General features: G+C 39.6%; 1 pseudogene; it reads right to left on the bottom strand.

The window, feature by feature from the left end:
• LOC126401504 (extracellular calcium-sensing receptor-like) overlaps positions 1-7,500 on the bottom strand; it is an 11,104-nt pseudogene that overhangs the window by 2,336 nt on the left and 1,268 nt on the right.

Below are 7,500 nucleotides of genomic sequence, written 5' to 3'. Positions count from 1 at the left end.
ACTTCTCACTGCAAACTGACACAGGGACCTGCAAAAACAAAATGATTAAAAGAAAATATGCTGGCATTCATGTTGACAAGGTACTGTCTTTTTTAGGTTCTGTTAAGCAGTTTGATGCATCTTATTATTATTATGACACAACACCTAGTGACATATACAATATTTAACTTTTAAAATAGACTATATGAACATTACAGTAGCTTACTTGTGAGTTATTTGCCCAAATTAAAGACTCATTTTGAAGATTCAGCTGTTTGTCTGCAGGTAAAGATGCATCATAAAAACCAACTCTGACAAAGTCCACAGTGCCATTTTCTGTTGGCTGCCAGTTTATAATTTCATACTTTGCTGCTGGGTCTCCATTCTCATTAAAGTAAACCTCCTCTCCTTCCTTTGTTTTGAAATGAATCCTTTTTATGTGCTGTAAAATCTAAAAAGACATGAATCAATGTAGATCATTATCTGACAAAGAGCTTGTAGGCCTGGTGGCAATACACCATGATCGTGATTTATTTATGAACTCACCGTATATGGATCTAGCTGTACCTTCATGTTACATGTTTTGTTACAACTGAGAATACTGTGAAGTGTGTGGGCCACAGCATACACTCCTTTATAGATGTTGTTTAAGATAGGCATGAGCGACATATCAGTGAAGCTGTTCTGCACTCCAGTCAGATCCTCATGTCCAGTACATTCTCTGTGATTCTCTGTGGATGACTTTGACTGCTTGAACTTATAGCTGAATAATGTCTCCCAAAACTCTGTAAATAGTTCATTACCAGATGAATTGAGTGGCTTCACATCCAATATGAACTCCCTCATGCCACTGACATGTGCTTTGGGGATGGAGAGGCCTATGGCACCATCCAGAATGCGATGCTTATCTATGGCTGCAGTTTGGGAATCAAAGATCCAGCTTTCGCTACCTACCCACTGGTACCTAGTCAAGTTATGGTGAGACATCTCATGTATTAGAATGTCAATATCGGCAAGGGCGAGGAAAGTGACAATCACCTTGGAAGTGGAAGCTCTGATGATGTCAATTATGTTTTGTAATTTGTCTGGTGGATCTGTTCTAAAGAAAGACACAGAATACTCCAGACAGATGCCCAGCTGCTGGGCTGTTTCTATAAATGTGGCCATGCCATTGTTCCCATAATCATTATTTGTTCTAATAGCTCCAACCCAAGTCCAACCAAAGTGCTTGACCAACTGTGCCAGGGCTCTGCTCTGGTAGTAGTCACTGGGTATTGTCCTGAGGAAGGATGGGTACTTGGTTTTATCACTTTAGACAAGCACAAGTGGAGAAGGGGCTGATCTAGGAGAAAAAAATAAAAATAAAAACGATATACTGAGATAAATATTTGAAATATAATACATTCACACAACACACTACAATGTGGAAACACTCATAATAATCAAGTAATCATTATTGACATAATTAAATTTATTATTAATAAAGGTCAGTGAATAGTTTAATAACTTCACTGTAAAACAATGATATTAAATAATTACTACTTACAACAATTGGCAATGCCAGAAATATTTATTTTACAACTTTATCACTTCATGTCCTTTCTTCTCTATCTGAAAATGATGATCAACTTATTTGTAAATCTTAAATAAATTGTTAATGGTTAATAATTGTTTTTTAAACCATCTATAAACATTATATGGTTGTCCAGTATAATGGTGCACTTTTTGTAGATGCCCTACACAATATTTATTAACCATTTAACAAAGTAATATCATCAGTTGCAACTGTATAATAAACATACAAATGATGGGTATAAGCACTTTAAAAACCAATCAACAACGTGTTACAAATATCTGGTCCATCAATATAATTTTTTTTGCAAATAATTTCTTAAATGTTAAATAGTTAAATCCTGAAGAAATACTGAATATGATGTATAAAAAATTCATAATGTGTGTAACAATAAACGGTTTAATGAGCATAAATATTAGCATTATTAATAATTAATAAACAATTTTTGAATATCAATTCATTGTTGTTAATATTAAAATGACTAAAGTTAATATCATTCATTCATTTTGACAAATCTTACTCACCACTGGGATATGAAAGGATCCGATTACAGTAGCTATAGCCACGGAAGGAGAGGAAGAGGCCTCTCCCATAATGGCCTGCACTTGAGCTGGTCTGGTACATGGTGCTTTCGAGGGTGCAGATAACACTTCATTACCATTAGTCAAAGCCAGTGTAACTCTCACAGCTCTGACCATGGACTGACAGGCATAATAGATCTTATAGCCCAGAGAGATGCCAGGCAGCAGGTCTGTCCTGTTATTAATCTCCACTATGGCAAAGCGCATAGCCTGGGCAAGCTGGAAAGCTCTTAAATTCAAACTAGATGTTGATAGATATAAATATTGGAATTGCATACAATTTATTCTTGGAATTCAAACAGTAGCACAGGAAATCAAAGCCTTTAATGGTATTACATAAAAGAGGCAATATTTCTCATTTTAATATTCAATTTGATATATATTATTATGTTATTAGTAGTATTTGTACCTGTTTTGTAACTTTAGGAACTTCCACATATAAATCAAAATCAAAATCGATTTCTACAGTATATTTTACCGGGTGCATTGCAATGGCAGTGGTTTGTGCATGTAGTTGTCCTGTCTGGCTCTCCAGCTGTTGTGGAAAGAGAGGATTCCCCCTAAGAAAATGTCTCCACCATTAGATAGCTGCAGGTTCTCAGGATCCCCTCTCCGCCTGCACACCAGCTCCTCACACTGAGAGACAGACACCTTCAGCAACAGTTGTAAGAGTGTCCAACACTTCTCTGGCCACCTCTGCACAGACACCATATTGTCTAAGAGAGTTAAACCACGGGGTGAGTTTATATGTGCCTTAATGTGAATTAAAAATGTGCACCCGTATTTATACATTTTGGAGCAGCCTTTACAAAAAAAATAAATAAATAGAACATAAGAGCAGTGATGATTTATCTCTGAGGACCTACAAGGTGGGGCAAGAAGAAGGTACCCAAACAATGAACAGTTTCTGGCCATAGCCTATTCTGAATAACTTTACTGTATATCTTATCAGATAAGAACATCGGATGTGCTCTCAACAATGTGGGCCTTTTTAAAAAAAAAAAAATAATCCTTTAACATTATGGAGATGCATTTATACTTGAATTGATAATTGTAATTGTAAAAATTTAAAAATAATGCAGGGTAAAGGTGATGAAAAATTTAGAAAATAAGAATCATTAGGGAAACTGAAATGCCCCACAACAGTACTGTTACATTAATGGTGATGTTTTTTGTTATCTTTGCCAGGCACAAGGCTGGAGTGGATCATGTGTTTAGTCGTTTGTGTGCATGTGTGTGTGTGTGTGTGTGTGTGTGTGTGTGTCTGTGTGAGAGTGTATGGATCTTTCTGTCTTGCAACTAATCTGAAATACTGTACCGTCATTCAAAATTGTTGGAAAAACTGTTTCATTGACTAATTTAAACCATCATTGACTCCGCACTCCTCTTCAGCAGCTGGTTGGTGTTGCAAAGTTTCTGAAGAACTTGAACTTACCTTCAAACAAAAAGCCTAACTTAGTCTGTTGTAGGCCACACTTAGGCCTTTATTGTAGTTAAAAAACTGACATCCATAGGAATGTTTGGTCTTATTTTGAACCAGAGCATCTGCAGATTAATTTTATATGTTATATGTTACGATCCACTAAAGTTAGGCAGGATACCATATGAATAAGTCATTTTTTGGTCATTTTTCAAATCAAGTCAAATCAAATCAAATCAATTTTATTTATATGGCACTTTTCATACGACAGTAACACAAAGTACCTCACAGAGGTTAAAAACAACAAAGATCCAAAACAGAAAATAAAAAGAAAAGAGAGAACCCAAACCTCCCACCCCACATAGAGATACATAAATATACACAAATGCACACACACACACACACACACACACACACACCCATACACACTAGCTACCACTAAAGAGACATGGCCAAGCACCGAGACCCGAGGCAAGGAAAAAGCCACCTCTGGGGGCCGTCCACACTGAGAGGGCCCACGGTCTACGGCCACAGGGAGTGGCGCCATAGAGACCTCCCCGACCCGGGCAGACAGGAGGCTCCACACTGAGGTGCAGTGCCCTTCAGCTACCCAGGTCAGACCGACGGCACCCCCATCGGTAGACCAGGAACAACTCTCAGTGTGGTAGGCCCCCATGAGGAAACACTGGAGCTAAAAACTGAGGGACTAAAACAGTAGGATAGGATAAAAGGTATAAAATGAACCAAATAAACAAAAAGCTATTTAGCTCATAAAATTAAGTTAATAGCTAGGTAAGAATGATCTAGCTAGGTAAGAATGATCTCTCTGACATAAAACGCATCAAAACTAAAACCTATAACTAAAATAACAAAAGATAAAGATTAAATGAGATAAGAATTTAAAAAGAGGAATGGTAAGAACATAAAAAAAAATAGATAATAGATAGATAAATTGGTTATAAAAGCAATTTAAAACAGATACATAAAGAGATCAGTTAAAAGCCTGATTAAAAAGATGAGTCTTGAGCCTCTTTTTAAAAACATCAACAGGCTCTGCAGCCCTGAGGTTCTCTGGCAGGCTGTTCCACAATCAGGGGCCATAACAACTAAATGCCGCCCCCCCCCGTGTGCTTTAGTCCTAACTTGTGGTATGGATAAAAGGCCGGTGCCGGAGGACCTCAGAGTCCGCGAGGGTTTATATGGTAAAAGCAGGTCAGATAAACAAGAAGGCCCAAGACCGTTAAGACATTTAAAAACTAATAAAAGAATCTTAAAATCGATCCTGAAGCGCACGGGGAGCCAATGCAGCAATTTTAAAACTGCTGTAATGTGCTCCCGCCCTCTGGTCCTTGTCAGCACTCATGCAACTGAATTCTTTAATAATTGAAGATTTGAGATACTCTTTTGGGGAAGATCAGAGAGCAGGGTATTACAATAATCTAACCTACAGGAGATAAAAGCATGCATCAGCACCTCTGTGCTGGCCTGAGAGAGAAACAGGCGGACTCTGGCTATATTCTTAAGGTGGTAGAAACCTGCCTTTGTTATGTTTTTAATATGTGGAATAAAACAGAGCGCAGAGTCAAAAATCACACCCAGATTTTTTACAGATTGTGTTGGTTTAAAATCCTGTAGTTTTGGTAAAAGTTTCTCTCTCTCTCTCTTCAGGACCAATGACTAAAACCTCTGTTTTGTCCTGGTTGAGCTGTAGGAAATTCAATGCCATCCATGACTTTATGTCTAAAATGCAGTTAAAAAGGGCATCAATTGGCCCTGCGTCATCAGGAGACACGGCAATGTACAGTTGCGTATCATCAGCATAACTATGAAAGCTGATGCCATGCCTCCTGAATTTTGGACCCCTTTCTTTACGGTAAGTGAACAGGGTGGGGCCAATTCCACTGAGTGCTACTGCACTGTGTTCCAGCCACCATGGCTGCGACCCAGTTTTGTTACATCCACCACATGGTGCTTCAACCCAAAGTAAGTGAATAGGCTATGGAGTTAAACATTTCCATTTTTGTCTGTTTTAATTTTTTCATTGTTGTTATTTCCTACTTTGATGTACCGTGGCCTACAGACAAAGCTAATGCTGTTAAAAGTTCAGTCATGAATGACATGGATCAAAGATTTGTGGCTGTGTTTTAAAAATGCATTCATCCTCATAATTATATTGTGTCTATATTTTACATACAGTGAACTCAGTCTGCTTTGTGCAACACACCACAGCTTCGTCAAAAATAAATTAGTTACATATTTTTCTTAGCATGTTAGACTCTTCTGACATCTGGAATCATTAATCATCTAGTGTGGCAGCGATCAGCCTTGATCTGCATCTGAGTGCACTTTTCTAGTTTTGTTTTGACTTGTTTAAAGGGCCTCTTGGGGGCAGTGAAAGAAGTGTTACATACAACATTATCACCTTATAAACCTCTTGGGTTTGTCTCAGGCTGTGCTCAGCAGAGAAGGAGAACTGCTGATCCGAACTGAGGATATCGCTGGGCAATGAAAGGCGCACTTTGAGGAACTCCTGAACTTGGCTGTTACATCCACTGTGGAGGAGGCAGAGTTTGAAGACTCCCCAGCGGCAAGGCGCCAGGTGTGGATGAGATTCGCCCTGAGATGCTGAAGGCTCTGGACCCTGTTTGGCTGTCTTGGCTGACATGCCTTTCCAGTGTCGCGTGGAGGTCAGGTATGATGCCTGCACCTTTGCAGCCCGGGGTGGTGGTCCCTGTTATTAAACATGGGGACCGGAGGTTGTGTTCCAACTGCAAGGCTCTGACTGACTGATATCCATGGGGACCAATGTGCACTCTGTCTTGGCAGTGTAACGTGTTTTATGGACTTGGAAAAGGCTTAGGACTGTGTCCCCAGGGCAGTCCTGTGGGGGTACTGCAGGAGTATAGAGTACTAGGACTCTTGCTACAAGCCATTAGGTTTGTTATATAACCAAAGTACTCTACAAATCAAACACTTTTTTGTGGGGTTGTTGGTGGTTTCTCTCCTCTAATCAACTGTGTTTGTGATATTAATGGACAGGATCTCAGGGCACAGCTGAGGGCAAGGGAGTGTCCTAGGACCTCCTGAATGCAACTCTCCAATCTGTAGACAGTGTGATTCTATTGGTTTCATCAGACTGTGACCTCCAGCACTCACTGGGGTGAGTTGCAGCCAAGTGTGAGGCGATTGAATATATATGTATATATATATCAGATTGAAATCATATCATGGCAGACTTTGTAATATTGGCAAATAGCGTATTGCTGTGCAAGAAATTGATGTAATGTCGTCATGTGATGACAGTGATGCACACCCCTCGCTGTAACATTTACGTATTTCTGCTGTAAAGTTGCACATTTTAACATGGATGTCTTTGGGGGCTGACTTGCTTGTGGAGCCAGCCTTGAGTGGCTATTCAAGGAAATGTATTACATCACCGATCGGTGCTAAAGAGGGGAGTGTTGTGTTAGAGCATGCACAAAGAAGCTTGATCAGTGGGTACAGCTCAAGGGAAAGCAGGTCTCTTTTGCTGTGTGAGAATGATGTTTGGTTTAAATTGTGTAATTTAGTGAGACATTTTTGGGCTTGACTGCATCATTAATGCTAGAATGAAAGGCCATCAGTCTGAGACTGACTGAGTGCTGTCACTTCCTGGATCAAGTTAAAATTCCTCATTTCAAAGTAAAAGCCCTGACTTGTTTCATACACAGTCCAGTAATATACTAGGTTTTGACCTGAGCCCTGTTGTTCGAAACCTAGATGAGGGATTAAGCCGGGATATGTTGGTTATCCTGGCTTAATTTAGCGTTGATTCGGTTGTTCGAAAGCAGAGGCACATATGTTGCCATGGAGATTTATTCTGTGCACTTAGCCTGGTCCCGACCAGGCTAACAACCAGGCTTAGTTTAGCCTGGTCCCTTATCTGTCCAGTCAGTTGTCAATGCGAT

Source organism: Epinephelus moara, chromosome 2 (assembly GCF_006386435.1).
Source record: "Epinephelus moara isolate mb chromosome 2, YSFRI_EMoa_1.0, whole genome shotgun sequence".
Lineage (NCBI taxonomy): Eukaryota > Metazoa > Chordata > Actinopteri > Perciformes > Serranidae > Epinephelus > Epinephelus moara.
The sequence above is the reverse complement of the archived record's forward strand: the minus strand, read 5'-3'. Positions and strand labels throughout refer to the sequence as shown.